Raw genomic sequence first — 16,204 nt, forward strand, 5'->3', positions numbered from 1 at the left:
TAACCTGTATTAACTGCTGAAACATGTAATTTGTGGAGCTGTTACAGATAACATGTTAGAAAAACACTTATTAGAGTGCTTACCTTGCAGGTATAGAGTTCCTGATATTAATGGATAAATGCCTCATAAACTCTGAAGTTCATGGCTGAGAAAGAAACAAAGTACTAAAATCCTCATTTTAGAGATGGTGAAGTGAGACCAGAGTGGTGAAGTGATGTGCATAAGGGCGTACGCCTACTCAGTGATCGGGCTGAGGTCTGAACCTAGATTCCTGATGGCACTCCAAGTACAGGGCTGCCTTTTCTTCCCAACTCATTCAGAGAAAAGTTTTCCACATGGTTTGGGCACTGAGATAAACATCACATGCAACACTTAATTGATAAAATTTTCTACTTGGGATGGGATGCTGTGAGAATACAGAGGAGGCCTGAGTTACTTTAAAAGCTTTATTAACAGTCTATAAGAAGGTGTGATGAGCACATGAATTGAATTTGTAGGTACTTCTGAATGAGATATGTCTTTTGCCAGAGGATTTAACATCAGATCACCACATAACTGGGATGTTAGGAGCAATGCTCAGAGAAATTTTGAAATGAACTGAAGTAGCAATATGCTGCTGGGACCGTGCAGAGACCTTGAAGCAAATGACAAGCCTAATGAAATGTGAGTGACTTTGAAGGAAAATACCTACGAGGAGGTTGTCAAGGCAGATCCAGGCTCTTCACAGCACTGCATGGCAGGAGGACAAGAGACAGCAATCATAAGATGAAAGAGTAGACGTTCAGATTGGATATAAAGAGAAATTTTTTCACCATGAGGACAGTCAAGCAATGGAGCAGGTTGCCAGAAGAGATTGTGCTATCTCCATCCTTGGAGGTGTTCAAGTCTAGTTACCCACTGGATAACCCTGAGCAACCTGGTCTGCTCTCATGGCTGACCCTGCTGTGAGCAGGAGGTTGAGACCTCCTGAGGTCCCTTCCAGCCTGAATTGCCCTATGATCCTATAGAAATGGGACTCACCTCACCCCTGAGGCTGTTCTGGGACCTGGAAACATGTTGTTTCCACTAGAAGAGTGAGGACACATGAGGAATTATTCAGCAACTGTATAATGGGGCTAGGATGCAAGTAAGAAAAACAGGATTTGGCCTTTGCTGACCAGCTTCTCAGTATAACAAACTAATCTTTGTTTTCCCTCCTTACCAACTTCAGGCCAAAGAAAGCCTCTGTACTTCTCTTTGTCCCTCTCTGTCTGCCCCCCCCCCAACCCCCCAAACTCTGTTATGCCAAGACAACTGGACAGGAGACGTCTTCTGAATCAGAGAATGGTGCTCAAGATTGATGGTGTAAAATCATACACCTCCTTCTACAACAGGCTTTTGCATATTGCTTCCAAGCACAGCTCTCCCTACTAGCAGGCCAAGATTAAATACTGTACTGATATCCCCCACATGGCAGCAACTCTGACTAGACCATCGAATCAGTCAGTGACATGCTACTGGTGGAAAAGTCATCAATCTGTCTCCATAGTGACACATCTCCTGTGGAGATATTTCTGGGCAAGGCAAAGGCAAGAAGCAAAGTTACAAAAGGTGGGGGGGTTTTATGCTGCAGATGACATATATGTATATTTTTACATTTTTTTTGAAATATGTCTTGTAGTCATACATGCTTAGGGTATATTTTCCTTCTTATGAGTGCTAGCTTCTCTCATGTAAAATTTATCCATGAAAACAGCTAATGGGTTGGAACCAAAGAAGAAAAGCTTTAAAATCTGGACCTAAGTTAACAATAATGGTATCTACATATTTCTATAATGGATTCATTTAATAAGAAACCCCTCAGATCCAAACTCCCAGGACTATTACATGCGGCCAGGGTTGAAATGTGGGTCTGACTTCTCCAGAGCTTCTTCTCTAAAACTGTTCTCTAATAATTAACATGCCTTTGCCGAATTAATAAACATGCCAGTGAGAGAATCTCATGCTCATTTTACTTACTTTCAGTCTTGTCCATATTAACACATAACTTAAAAAAATTCTAGTGTTACTTATTGTAGTATTTGGGAATTCTGAAAAATTGCCTGCCACTAGAGGTTATTCAAATTCTGGTCTTGATGTATTAGCCTCGACAGTTTTAAAGCCATATCTACAGCGAGTAGTTAGCCATACTGCTGAACTGACATTTTTTTAAATGAACTACAAAGAATAGCCTTTTGTGGTTAGCTTATTTTATTTACAGCGTTTCACATGGTGTGAACATTAAAAATTTACAGAGTAATATTGATTTGCAGCTCCATCAAACCATTTCTACTCAAACTATGAAACCAAACTGTTTGAGGAAAGGTGCCTTATTCAAATGATTATCTGTGCTGCTCAGAAGACTGTTCTCTGCGAGGCAGCCATAAATTCAGCTTCCAGCAGAAAGTTAAAGAAGAGGTTTGGAAAGTAAATAATTGCCAGAAAGCATCAGTAAAGGAGTTTTGCTAGTGCTTGTGATCCACAAGAACTGAAGGAGACTAATGTGTCTGATATGGGTTTAATAAATCCACTTTCACGCAATGTGGAGGAGCGCGCTGGCTTTCAGTCCCGCAGCCGCAGAGGACACAGGGTGGCAGTGTTGTCAGCCGCTTGGCTGATTCTGAAGAATCGCCCATTTTCATCCAGTGAGAAAGATTTTTGTCAATTCTGTCGCTCCCAAGATAAAAGCTAACAAATTTGAACAGATCAGAAACCCAATGATACCAGGCAATGGCACCTGGCTTTGCAGCGGCATTTCCACCTGACAAGTGGATTGCAAATGGGAAACGAAAAAACCCTTCACAAATCTAGAAAGCTGCAGAAATCCAAGTAACCTTTCAAAAAAAAAAAAAAAAGCACAACAAAAATCCAAAAGCGTGTGTTGGAAATAGAAGTGCCCTTTTCAACCCGAATAACGGGAACTTAATTAGGCATAAAATTTATGAAAGACATTTGAAACGTGATCTTTTCCCCGTTAGGAGAAAACTGGACTAGCTTCAAGTCTGTGGGAGAGCTGGGTGAGATTCATATGTAAAAAGATACATCTCCATCAGGAAAGATATATTTGAAACATCTGGCAAAGTTCTTTGGCCAGCTATGTGTACATCTTGAAAAATATATATGGAATCCTTTTGGTCTTCTCTGTAGTAGACACGTGGAATTAAACTGTTTTTTGTGCAGATGTTATAAACTAGATTATTCAGTGCTCAGTTCCTCTGCTCACAAGTCTTGTTCCCATTTCGGAACTAAACTGCCAGAATTTCAAAAGAAATTACTGCGATGGGATGACCAGCTTTGAAAATTCAGGCTTTGTTCTTTAGAACAAAGCAGCTAAAAATCCAGATATTTTGGAAGTACTGATCTAATTCTGCTCTCGCTTAGCCTTGTTTCATATTCATGTAACCCAAGCAAGTCTAGAGTAAATCTTTTAGATTTGCAGGATCACCAGTTCCAGCAGAATCAAGTTCATCTTCACTTATTTAACTCACTGCTTGTATTAACTCACCAGCATAATAAGGGCCAGAGTCACAATTAATACAGCTGAAAGCAGCCAGAGTGGAAGAGAAGGATATAAAGACAGGATTTGGCAGCTCAGTCTGAGACTTCTGAACACAGCACATCAAATGAAGATCTGGAAAAAGCAGAAGAAACTTCATATGAGGTCTGCAGGTCAAATCCAGTGAAGACATGGACACTGGTACCTGTTACGCAGTGGTGGTGTAAAGGTTATAAAGACATTTCTGAGTAACTATGAGTAATGTGAGTGCTTAGATTTCTCTCTGGAAGGGCAAGTAGCAGCAAGAGCAGCTTGAGCAGAAGAGACAAGGATGGCCCCTGACCCTCCACGGCATCACTGCCTGCTCGTGGGGTTTAGCAGTGGGTGTCTGCCAGTATCTCTCAGGGGACATCACGGAGGCTTAGGTGTCCTTGAACCCATAGAAAAGGCAACAGGCAGGAGTGCAAGTTAGAGCAGCTCTACATTAGTCTGTCGCTGCTCTGTTCGGAGTCCTTTGCACTGGGTGTAAATTACCTGGTGTGTTCAGCAGCTTAGGGCCAGATCTGCAGACACTTAGGCTCTCCAAGTAAATGTAGGTGATTGAGTCCATCAGTATAATCCATTACCTCTCTCAGCCTAATCTTTTAAGTCTCTGGTAATTTTTTTCATTGGTGAAGTTACTTCAGCACCTGCAGTGTTGCTCTAGAGGATATAGCAGGAAGGAAAATTGTCCCTGTGAATACAGAATTGCTTTGGTCCATAAACATCCCAGGAAGGATTTATTATTTGTAATGGTCTTATAAGTGATAGTGAGATAAAAGCAATGTGAGACTTGAAACAACATGAGTGTTTTAAGGAGGGATATGAGTGACAGGAGATAGTGAAAATACCTTCCTTCCCTCTGCTGGCATTTCAGTGTGTCCAGTGAATCAAAAAGGCTTTGTATTGGAGAAAGAAAAAGAAAGAAAGAAAAAAAAGAATACAGTTATAGGGCAGTTATGCTACTGTCAAAATTAATGGTAAAGATCCTGTTCATTTTTACCAGGCAGAATCAGCCTTCCTAATGAGAATATGTTATGGACTGGGCCCTGCCCGCCGTCCCGCTTCCAAAGGGGTAAAGTCGGGCTACTTAATTGAAATGCAGATTATGTCACTGGGAAAATCATGCGGGAGGGAATTGAGTCTCGTTCTGAGGCCAATTCTGTATCTTTTGCGAAGATCTGTCTTAATGGTACAGTCCTGTGCTACCTTGCCATATAAACCGCTAAAGGAGGGAGGGGGAGGAAGGCAATTCATTCTACAGAAGTAGGTCCACTAGAGAGGTATTTAGGTTTTATAAATAGGTCTATAAATAATACATTTCTATTTCTACTGGTTTTATTGCTATTGATATGCAATATAGTCCTCTGGGCTTAAATCTGCAGATATTTTTATTACTGCAGGTCATTGCCATGTTGCATTGTACAAATAGCACAGTGCATTCACCTCAGCACATGTTTATTTTTGCATGCCTCAGTGGGTATCTTGAAAAGGTAATGCATTGGGTGTTATCCATCTCTTCTACCTGTCCTTAGATTTTGCTAAGTGCATACTTTTATGGATCAGCTGAACAGCCCCAATCACTCTGTAATTTAAGATTTTATGCCTGAATGCTGGGTGCCATCCTAATAAGCGAGGTGTTTGGTGTGTGTGTGTGTGTGTGGAGGTATAGAAGAAAATAATGCTTTGTTTCTCCTACAGGCTTCTGCAACTATTTCATGATACCGTCTGCATTTTTGCTAATTGAATAAGGATTATTTTGGAAGTAGAAAAGCTGTAACAGCTGAATAAGATTCAGTCAGTGCAATTAAAATATTACTGTAGCTGACTGTTAAAGAGACAATTTCCTTTTTCCCAATGTAAATAGCAGAAATGAGTGGTAGGTGGTCAGCTGCTGAGTTTCATTCTGTTTGAGCTTGCAGTGTGGAATACCACTAGTTTGTAATAATCCCCTCTTTGAGGATTACTTTAATTGTATTGTTATATATGTGAGGTCACCAACTGAGAACAGCGACCGCTTGCCTGCTGCTGTGTAACTACCCAGTAAAATCTTGCATCCTCCATCAAGATAAGTGTGTGTTGGTTTCTGAATTTTGCCACGTGGTGTCTAATATATGCATGAAAAGCCTTGCTGTAAACTCACACTGCAGGTATGACGCTTGTGTGTTTCTGGTGCGGTGAAATCATGCAGACACCTCCGTAGTCCCACCAGTCGCTGAGGCTGAGCCAGATGGGAGTAGGGCTGCAAACCTGCACATCGGAAGTGACAAGCTGTCGTGGCACCATAGAAGCAAAGAGCACCTACAGCGGGGCTGTGGATGAATCCAGCTCTCCTAAATCCATCCTGTGTCTGTGCCTGGAGAGCGATGGAAACCCAAAGAGGTGTGCCAGCACAGGCTGTAAAGAATTTAAACTGCCCTGCCATTTCCAAGCAGTGTCCAATGAAATGAAAAGCTCTTCCCTTTTCCCCAGTTGTCACCTCTGTCATATCGTCCTGCAGAGATCAACTCCTAGCTCAGAGAAAGGCTTTCTCCTAAAATATATTAACCTTGGCTTCCTCCTGTGTCACTACTCTAATTGAGACTTAATGTATTTACCTCTGCTTTCTGCCACCCTCCCTCCCACTCAGCTTTCATTGGTATTGTGTTGTATTAGCATCCCTAAGCATATGCCCTTTCCTGCACATGTCACACAAGCAGAGTGCTATCGGTAAGACCTATCATTTATCCGGTGGTGTTCTGGATCATTAGCACACGGTGTCTCAGTCTTGCCCTCCATACTGGTGCTTTCTCTTAAGTAGATTTCACTGCATAAGTCTCATTTTCAAAACGATGGCTTAAGTGCACATGTTAATTGCAAGATTTAATTATACGGCAGAGAAGTTGTGAAATTCTCCTCCTAATTAACAAGGAAAAACTTGGCTCGGGAAAAAGGGTATATAATGGGGAAACGCCTTTTGCATTTCATCATTAATAATTCTCACACAAGGTTATCATTGTGGTGCGTGCCCTGCCTCATTGCCTTCCCTGCATGAGGACGGATTGGGTGTAGATAAAGGCCAAAAGGTCTGTGGCCAGAGACCTGCAAGAAAAGCTGAGATGTGGGAGCTGGAGGAGAGCAGAGAAATGGCATCACAGGAGAAATGTCCAGAGAATTCAGCGAGCTGCTTTTCACAGACATGTTGACCTGCAACAATCAGTGTGAGCCCAAATCAATTTTATTCTGAGATTACTTCCCAAATTGGTATCTAGAGACTTGGTTCGGAGTCATATCCAGTCTCCAGAAACTACATCCCAGCATTAGATGGGAATCAGAAACTCAGACAAAAAATTTGCTGCTTCCTAGAAATGAGAATCTGTGTCTGTTTTCCCTAATCTGTCCACCTGTCTGTGTACTTAGGCTCTCTTCTTCTCTTAAAGTGGGTTTGAATATAGGACTCCTTGTTTATCTTATCTTGGGTTTTTTTTTTTTTCTTTTCCCAGGAGCCAGTTCAACAATTTAGCTTTTCTATTAGCTCTCCTTTCCTTCCTCTTCCCAGAACCGACTCAGAGAAGCTGTGTTGCTTGGGCATGTGAATAGAGCCAACGTCAGTACCAGGGAAGCGGAAATGAAAGAATATCAGAGAGTTAATGTCTTCTTTTGGCCAAGGCTGTGCCACAAGCTCATGCTAAACCAGCACAGGAGCTGAAGGGACACAAAAGGCTGTTCACATCCAGACTGCATCCCCCTGTTCCTATACCTCGTCCCCTTCTCCTTTAGCCTTTGTCATCACATTATGCCACATTTTTATTTTACCTTCGTGCCTCTAACGTTAAATGGCAGCAGAGTTTATATCCCTCACTGGGAGAGGAAAGCACCTTCCTTTCCTTGAGATTTCCCACTTTTATTTCTGAGAAACTTCTCAAAAGCATGAAGAAAGCCCAAAGACAGGCACTGGCTAGGAGTGAGGTCAGTGTGCTGGGCACAGGCTGGGAGAGCTGAGAGGGTAGGCAGCAGCTGGCAGAGGCACGGGGTGGCACGGTGCGCTGCAGATGAGGGCACCCTGCCTATAAATCCTCACTGTGCCTATAAATCCCTGTGTGTCTGTAAATCTGATTTTGTTTGGACCGGTTTTCAAGGGCTCGGTGAACTCCCCGAGTGGGCTGGGGGAGACGGTCCTGACCGCAGGACTCTGTTTCAATGAAGCGCTTTATTGCTTTGGAACATGGAAAAGCAGGTGAATGTTTCTGGAAACTTTCCTGCAGTGGAGGAGTCTCCTAAATCCCAGCAATTCCCTTCTGGGGAATCGGGGGTAGCACTGGAAATTCCTGGAGAGACAAGATAGCAGGACGACCGTGGGGAGAGGCTACAGCTCTCTCTTTGCTGGAGCTCAGTGTTGTGAACTTTACCTTAAAGCATAATTATGCAGTCTTCATACTGTAAGATATTGCAGTGTTTCAGGAATTTCAGATAATTTATTTGAAAACAATTGAAAAGAGGCATTTCTACTAAATCGAAAAACTTCGTCCTTCTTTCAAACTTCTTTTAAATAATGTATTATGTGGTAATTCATAAAATAACATAAAAGCCCTTCTAAAATGAGGATTTGAATATTCGATTTTGACCTTATCAGAAAAGTTTTTCATTTTTTTCTTTGTTTCCAAATGAACTTCTGTGGAAATCAACACACTTCCATGGAAAGTTCTGAAACTAATAGTATATCTTTTTCATTCATCATGCACTCACAGTATCTGATATTAGAATTCCACATGCTTTTTCTTTAAGGAACACTGCAAAGATCCATAATTCTGTACTCCCAGCCTTCAGGTAATGAATAATCATATTCACAGATCAACCTAATTAGGCAGCAGACAGCATTTCCTACAACAGAGAGAAAAAGTGTATATATTCACGGCTAGACAACTGTTCATTAAGGGCCTGACCTTGTAGCCATTATTCATGTTGAGTGGTACTCACTTATAGGAGTTACTCCTATTGTCTTCAGCATGCATATTACTATGTAAAATATCGTCTGCCAATGTTATGACTTCCTTAACATCCCAATATTTTCTACCTACAATGACACCTGGTGTAAATTATGCAAGCAAATTTTTGAAGAGAAAGCAGTGAAGAGCAGCAGTGCTGTGAATTTCACCTCATCACTATGAAAAATTCCTCTTGGCCATATCAGTCCAGTTACCACCCTGAAGCTGAGGTAATCGCAGCTGGCCTTGAATATGTTCCTAGGACTGCTGCTTTATGATTTAAACTCTGTTTACTTAAACCTTGTGAGGGAACCTGTTTGACTCCCCGTTGCAGGGCAGCAGAGGGAAATGGCCAGTTGACCACACTCCACCTGACGGGGCCATTACCAGCAGCTGGGGGCCAGTTAACATATTAAAATGGACTAAATGCAACTGCAAGCAGTTGTTTTACCAGTCCCTCAGGGATGAGTGGATTTGAACTGTGGATTCTTCATTTCTTTCTCTGGGGCTTTCTACATCTTTCTGTCCATTTTCTGTCCTCTTAGCCAGTATGTCTAAGCCTGCCCTTCCAGCCAGGGGCACCTTGCAGCTTAATCTGCTCAGGCTGTGCATGCTGAGTGTGCCCAGGAAGTCCAGCCAAGGTGGGCTGCCCACACGCCACGCAGCTCTGCAGACAGACAAACCTCTGGCGAGGGAGCGAGGATGGCTGGGAGAAAACTGCTGCTTCCAGACCAGTTCATGCACCCGTTTCTGCCTGTCCTCCTTCCCCAGGGCCCTTTGGGAGTGTGCAGGGAATGGGCTGCAGGCCGGCTGGGTTATTTGGGTAGCTTCTTCCTTGCTGTGTTGGTTTTTAGCCACTCCTCTGTTGCGTTAGAGAATAAGCTGAAGCCACTCGTCATCAGGCACCAATTTAACAGAGCCACGGATCGTGACATTATTTTTTATTTCTCAGTGAATCCATTAGATGGTGGAAAGACTGTTTGAAGGCTCCACCCTCAGAGTACATACGCAGGAGATGAGTCTGTCTAACATGAAGGAAGAAGTTGTGTTTCAGGGTCTAGTAGTCTACTTGAAGGCTCAGGAGATCTGGGTTCGTTCCTCACTCTGCAGCAGACTACTTGCAGGATCTTAAAGAACTCACTTATTTCCTGTCTCTTCCTCAGACCTTTGTGCCTTTGTGGTCTGGCACCTTTGTGGTCTGGCAGAACATTTGCTGACCTACGTCTTCACTGGTTTTGTCATTTAATAGAAGCTTTTCAGGGGCAAGACTATTTTACAGTGCTATACTGCCTTATAGAAAGGGAATAATTCCCTGTTCAGCCAGTCTGGGTAATGAGAAATGGGCAACCCTTTCGTTGCAATAAGGTAAAATCCATTTACCTGTGCCACCTCTTGACTGCCACACTGATTCTGTCTGTGTTTCTGTGTGCAGCATCTAGCACAGCAAGGCCCCCACCTTGCTTTGCTCTGCAAGCACTCCTGTACTGCAGACAATAATAATAAGGCAGCCTGTGGATTTGTTTAACGCTTTGCTGTGTGACAGCTTTTCAATATGGGCAAGCTTCATGGAAGAAGCGGAGGTAATGAGCTTGTGTATTGGCTTAATATATCAGGCAACAACATTTGTACGTACAAGGCACCTTCAAACTACCGTGAGTGGTTTGTGAAGCAACAAAGATGCTACCTACTGCCAAGAAAGGAAGCTCTTTTTAGTATGTGAGGCATGTGTTGCTGTCAGGTTTTGTCAAAGAATGTATGCTATATCTTATCTTGTGATCGGGTAGCTCTGAATACAACCATGGACACGGTGGGGTGACATGGAAAGGTGAGCTCCAGAAGCAGCCTGTACATGTAGAGTTGATACAAGGACTTTGTGCCCAGCATATCCTCTCTCTTTGCTGACAGCACCCTGAAGTGTTCTCCAGTGAAGAGCTGCCCTGAGAAATATGTTTAAGCTGTTTCTCCTTCAACTATATTGGGATGCACATGATTTGGTGCCCGGTTGATGAGCGTGCACATAGGGCCTGGGGAGATCAGACACCATGTAATAGGGCACTGACAGGAGAGGTGGTGCTGTGCTGGCTCCCAGGTCCCTGTGACACTTTTAGTAGTGACTGCTGTGGTTCAGATTTCTGCCCTGTCTGATGAAAGCAAGAGCAGAGACATGTTCCTATGGTCCAGGACTTACAAGGACAGGACTCTGTGTTCACACAGGTAATTTCAAGCCCGTCAGCATCCTTCTTACTGCTGAAGGTCTGGATATTAAGTATTCCTCTTCTTGCTTTTCCCAGTATCACTCCATGTTCACCAGGGCTCTTATTCTGTTTCATGGGGAACTGGACAAAACCTTTGGACCTGACGATGGTAGAACATGATCAGACTGAGCTGGAAGTGACCAGGAGATCAATAACGTATTGACACCCTATTAAAATTAGTCTGGTCTGGATGGGTCAAGCATCTGTTCAGAAGTTCACTGAAGCAGTGGAAATCTGTGTTTGATTTGAGGGGATCAGGCTGTCAGGGCCTGCTGTTGGCCAAATCTCTGATGCCAAATTGAGTTTGAATACTGGTATGTTCTTGGTGTCTTCTCTCTTGTTCTTCTCCACTTTTTTACAGGATTTCTCCTTCTCCTCCTTTACATGTGAGCGCCCAAACTGGCCAAAGGCACTGGTTCTGTCTGAACACACAGGGATCCCAGGATAAGGCCCTAACATCTGCTTTGGGGTGTGGAGACCCACAGCCAGAGCAGCTCTGCTCTTCCCAGCCAGCTGTGATTCATGCCACCCTGCCTAGCTCTGCCGTTCAACCTGTTGTGACCATCACGAGGGCTAAGCTCTCAGCAGCTTTTAGAAGCTCCTTTCTTATGTTCAGAGGGAGACATAAAGTGATTGAAAGAATTATCTCAGCCTTATTCATCTGGGAAGGGTCCTCTGTCAGGGTTGTTATTTCCCTGATTCGTTTTCCACAGTGCTGGAAATGATACAAAAAAAGCAAAAAAAAAAAAAAAAAAAAAAAAAGAAAAAGAAAAACCCACAGAACACGCTGGTTCTAAAAAGAGCGGTTGCTGTACAGCAGTCCTGTGATGACTTATTGCCACTAGACATCTGAGTTTACCATAGATCTAGTTTAGGTCACAAGTGCAAAAACATATCTCGTTAATAATTTAAAGATGCTTAGCACAAAAGCATGCATAATTAAACAGTGCATCAGAGCTGATAATTCCAAATAATTTGTCTTCTGAAAAGGGATTTTTGTAGTTTGTTAAACTGGTTTGAAATTTGCAGCCTAGCATCAGAACTATGTTCACATTACAAAATGAATGATTTTAAATGTTGGGCTGTGTCCATCCTCTCTGAGAAGGAAAAAAGACAAGGTGTGGGGGAGGTGTTTAAAAATGTATATAGGTGTGCATTCAGCATCTCACAAAGCTCTCTGTCTGTGTCTAAGCTGTGTCTCACTTTTAAAAGGAAAACTATATTCTTGCCAGGTGTAGCATTGCTTTTTCTCCCAGGATATTTTCATGTTCCATGAAAAGCTCATTGTTATTAACCATGTCATTCTCTAGATAACTCAATGAGAAAGGTTTGCCTGTAATAGGAATGATCTATTAGTTAGTGAAACAAGTGACATACAAGACAAATATGAAAAAATTAATGGTGTCAGGTACAAGATACAATGTACTGTAAGCTTTTCATTATATCCAAAAGGCTATCTGAGCACATTTTCTGCTTGGATGCTAAAAATCTATGAGGAAAGAAAATGTGCTTATGATCCATTGCAAATCATGCTTTTCAGAAGTGCCAAAATACAAATTGATGTGTGACCACAGCTATTCTTTAATTTAATATAAGATCAAAATTAAATGGCAAATGTTCCAGGCACACTCAGATCATTGATCACATAGCAGAGTTATTTACAAGGCAAATCTAAAAAAGCTCTTTTACAGGCTTTGCTGAAGGTATTTCTAGAAGTTACTGAAGTTATCAGAGTCTTGTTTACCTAAGACAGTACTTGGAAAGCAAATCTCGGCAGGCACTGCTCTGTTGGACTGAAGCTCTATTGACTGCTGTTAACTGAGGACCTGGTGCTTTTGGCTTAACTTCTTACCACATATGTGTTTTCTGTTTAGACAGTTATGGGGAGGGACTGGAGGGCACTGGACACTGTCACATATTAATGTCCTACTTAGTGCTGTGTTTTATGTAGCAGTCCAGCACTTTATTATTAATAGACATACAACTTAAAGACTGAACTGTGTCTGCTGGGTATTGGTCCTGCACTGAAGTGGCTAATACCAGTAGTGGAGGGAGGAAGGAAACGTTATGAGTTTGACTTCACAGCTGGAGAATAAAGCCCAGAGAGGTATATTCAGATGGTATGTTCTGAATGTCATGGCATCCACAGTGTATTTATGATGGATGCAGGAATTTAAATTCAGTAGATCTCAAATGCCCATCTGTCAGGGCGGCTATACCCTGATTCTGCAGGGAGTCAGCAGAGAGGAATAAGCAGCCATATCACAGCTGCCTGCAAAGGCCGACCAGGGTTGCACCTGACTCTCTTCTCTGAACTGCTTATTGTTTTCTTGAACTTAAATTTCCCCATTATGTGTCTGAATATAGCTCATAGAAACATTAAGACCAGCTCATCAAAGATATTTATTTACATAACTACTTCTTGAATGCCTAATCTTCTGTAAAATGAAAGGGATTTGGCTTTGCCTAACTTGACTCATATGGTGCCATAAGAATATATCAGTAGATCAAAGCAGCTGGTGCTGAGGCCCCTACACCTGTGCCCTATACCTGTGGTTTGGAGGTTTTACTTTAGGCTAGATTTAGTCTGCTCCGAAAGGCTGAATATCCTCACGGGACTGATGATTTGACATTGTCTGAAGAACTAGTCACTGATTTAAGTCAAAGTGTCCTCATTATGGAGTACATTAGTAGCACACGTGGAGTGCAGCTTTTCTCCAGAAGGAATCCAGTTTGTATGCATCAAAACTGCTCTGTGAACTGAACCAGCCTGCAGTAAGTGAGGAAAAATGGGGGATTTACTTCAAAATGGCAGTAATGCTCAGAATCAAACTATTGATGGAGATGCAGCCTGGTGCCTAACTTTCAGGCATCTGGGCACGGAGAGCTGTGCAAGGACTGCAAGGAAATCTATGCGACTGAATCTGTGTCTTTTGGCTCTGCCACAAAACACCACTGGACCAAAATAGACGATATGTAAAATTTAACTCATGAAGAATATGGCTTGTATGTATTGTCTACAGGCTTTCCCATGCAGCCACTGTAATATATTTCTCCCCTAATTCCCTCTCTCTTGTCTCTACAAGTTTGATATTCTGGGAAGCCAATGACGAGTTTGACTGCCAATAAGGTACTTCAGACTGGCCACAAGAAGATAATCAATAGCTGCATAATTTGGCATGTACTTTTTCTCTCTTAGAGCTGACAATATTCTTCCACTAGGAAGTCTCAGAACAATGATTGTGCTATTAGTGGGACCACTGAGTTTGTCTCTTTGACATCATTTTCTGCTTTTCAAGGGCTGTGGTCTGCATTGACTGTATGATGACAGAGAGAGAGGGAATTTCCTGCTATTTTGAGAAAGCTGAAGATGAATACTAAGAGTTCATCCTTTCGGCCTCCTTGGGGGAAGGTTAGAAACAGTTTTCTTAGTCAGATTTCTTGCTGAGCCAGTCAGACTTCTGCTTCAGAGCAACATCTCTTCAATATACACTTAGACAATGTGGAAGAGGAAGGCAAGAGATACCAGTTGTGATCCTACTCCCTGTCTGCCAAAAAGTGCGGAAAAGGGACTAGGAGGGAGAAAAGGTAAAAACATCTTTGGCCCCTTGCCACTTTAGACTGGGCCAGCACATGGGCAATCCAGAATGCCCCCCAGGTCCAGCCTGGGGCTTGGCTTAGCTAATCACTGGGAAAGATCCCCAAGTGCAAGCTTTGAATCTAGACCTATATTTCAGTTTTCTCAAAGGAAAATGGGGTTTGGTTTCACTCCATCTCCATTGTTCTTAACTTAGGTTGTTGCCAAAATGTCAGTATTACTGTCAGACTGGAAAATCCCTGGGTATCTTGCTGAAAACTTCAGACCTGCATTCCATAGTTATTAATGAGATTCATCATTATTATCCCACAAATTGTCCCTGGACATTGATATAAAACATAGCCCCATGGTGTTACCTTTCATGTTAAGGTATGGCCATACAGAGATCAGGAAATGTCAGATATATATGTTTCCAAACTGGATATTTTCACTTCTGCTTGTATTCCCCTTTTCTAGCAAAAATCCTTGAACCAGATTCTGTCATGATATACATGGGACAGCTATCAAGCATTCATGGGTCAGCTACCTCGCTGGACTCTGGGAGTGGGATTCGGCTTCAGATTAAGACACTCAAATGTAGGTATGTCCAAGTAGGTGCCAGGCTGTGAGCTAGATTGTGAGCTTAGGTGTCTAAACACCTATTATAGTCAGGAGGACTCAGGTCATTCAGTTGCCCGCTGGGACAACCTAAAATATCTGCTTGGCCTCCAGTTGCTGCTACACAAAGAGGCAGGTCCCTTTTCCTGTCCACCCCTGCAGATGTCTTGGGTACCTTGGGATGTCCAAAGTGGTCCTAGGCATTTGTATTTATGCAACTGTCTCCCCCTCCTACGCAGATCTCGCTAATGGATGTTTAGGTATTTATAAGTACACATCTGCATTTACATGTTCTAATATCAGATTGAATCCTGCACATGGTACATCATTGCTCTTTGAATCTGTTTGCTTCCAACCTAACCTTTGTGGAAGGATCTCCCTTGCTCAGCCTTCCCCTAAAGCTCCATCACTTCAGGCTTATACTGGGTAGAAAGGAAAGGCAGTAAATAGAGGTTATGGACTGACGATCATTTATGAGCATTCTAGCACTTCTTTTTGGCTGTTTGCCCCTGCCCTGAGGGCTGAGACAGTGGGAGCAGAGCACATGGGCACTGAAAGGCCACTGCCATGCAAAGCAATGCCAGCTTTACTTAAAACAGTCGAGGGATTAGCAGCTCATGCTCAGAATCACAGTATCTCTGGTGAGAGGAGAATAGTTGACTCAAATATCCCAATTTGTCTGCAAGGAATAGTCTTAACATATCACTAAGTGATGCAGTTAAATGTTTTTCCCTTCTGCATTTGCACCCAGCTCTTGATTCCCCTTTTCCATCCATCCATGGGAACCGAAAGTGAGTGAGCTGTTGAGCAGCTGAATCATTCTGGATGTGTTTAGCTACAGGTTGTCCTCCTCCAGGCAAGCCTTGGCAATGGGACTGAGGGGTCTTGGTCTATCTTAGGCCTTGTGTGCAACTGAGCATGTTTGGCACTAAAGAGAGTCAGCACTGTGTAAGCAGCTAGGCAGTTACGATGCCTGTTGTAAAGAAATCACAGTCCAGTTAATAATAGAAATAAGTAATCAATAGTTAGCTTGCCCTTCTTGCCAGCCCCTCCTCCCCTGAAGTTTCACTGAATCACGCTCTCCAAGGCCAGAAAGAGTCATTTCATCACCCACTGCAACTTCCTGAGTTTTGCAGGACATCAGTTTTTGACCCAGCTACCTTGTGCTTGACTGAAGCACATCTTCCAGCATTCAGCCCTGATCCGAAGGGCAGGTCAAGGTTGTGCAGACATCCCA

General features: G+C 42.8%; 1 long non-coding RNA gene across 1 annotated transcript in view; it reads left to right on the forward strand.

Moving 5' to 3' along the window:
• The window catches only part of LOC112970982, a 35,154-nt gene that overhangs the window by 812 nt on the left and 18,138 nt on the right, over positions 1-16,204 (forward strand). The gene's annotated exons all lie outside the window — the stretch shown is intronic.

The sequence above is a fragment of the Apteryx rowi genome, unplaced genomic scaffold (genome assembly GCF_003343035.1).
Source record: "Apteryx rowi isolate R43461 unplaced genomic scaffold, aptRow1 scaffold_415, whole genome shotgun sequence".
NCBI lineage: Eukaryota > Metazoa > Chordata > Aves > Apterygiformes > Apterygidae > Apteryx > Apteryx rowi.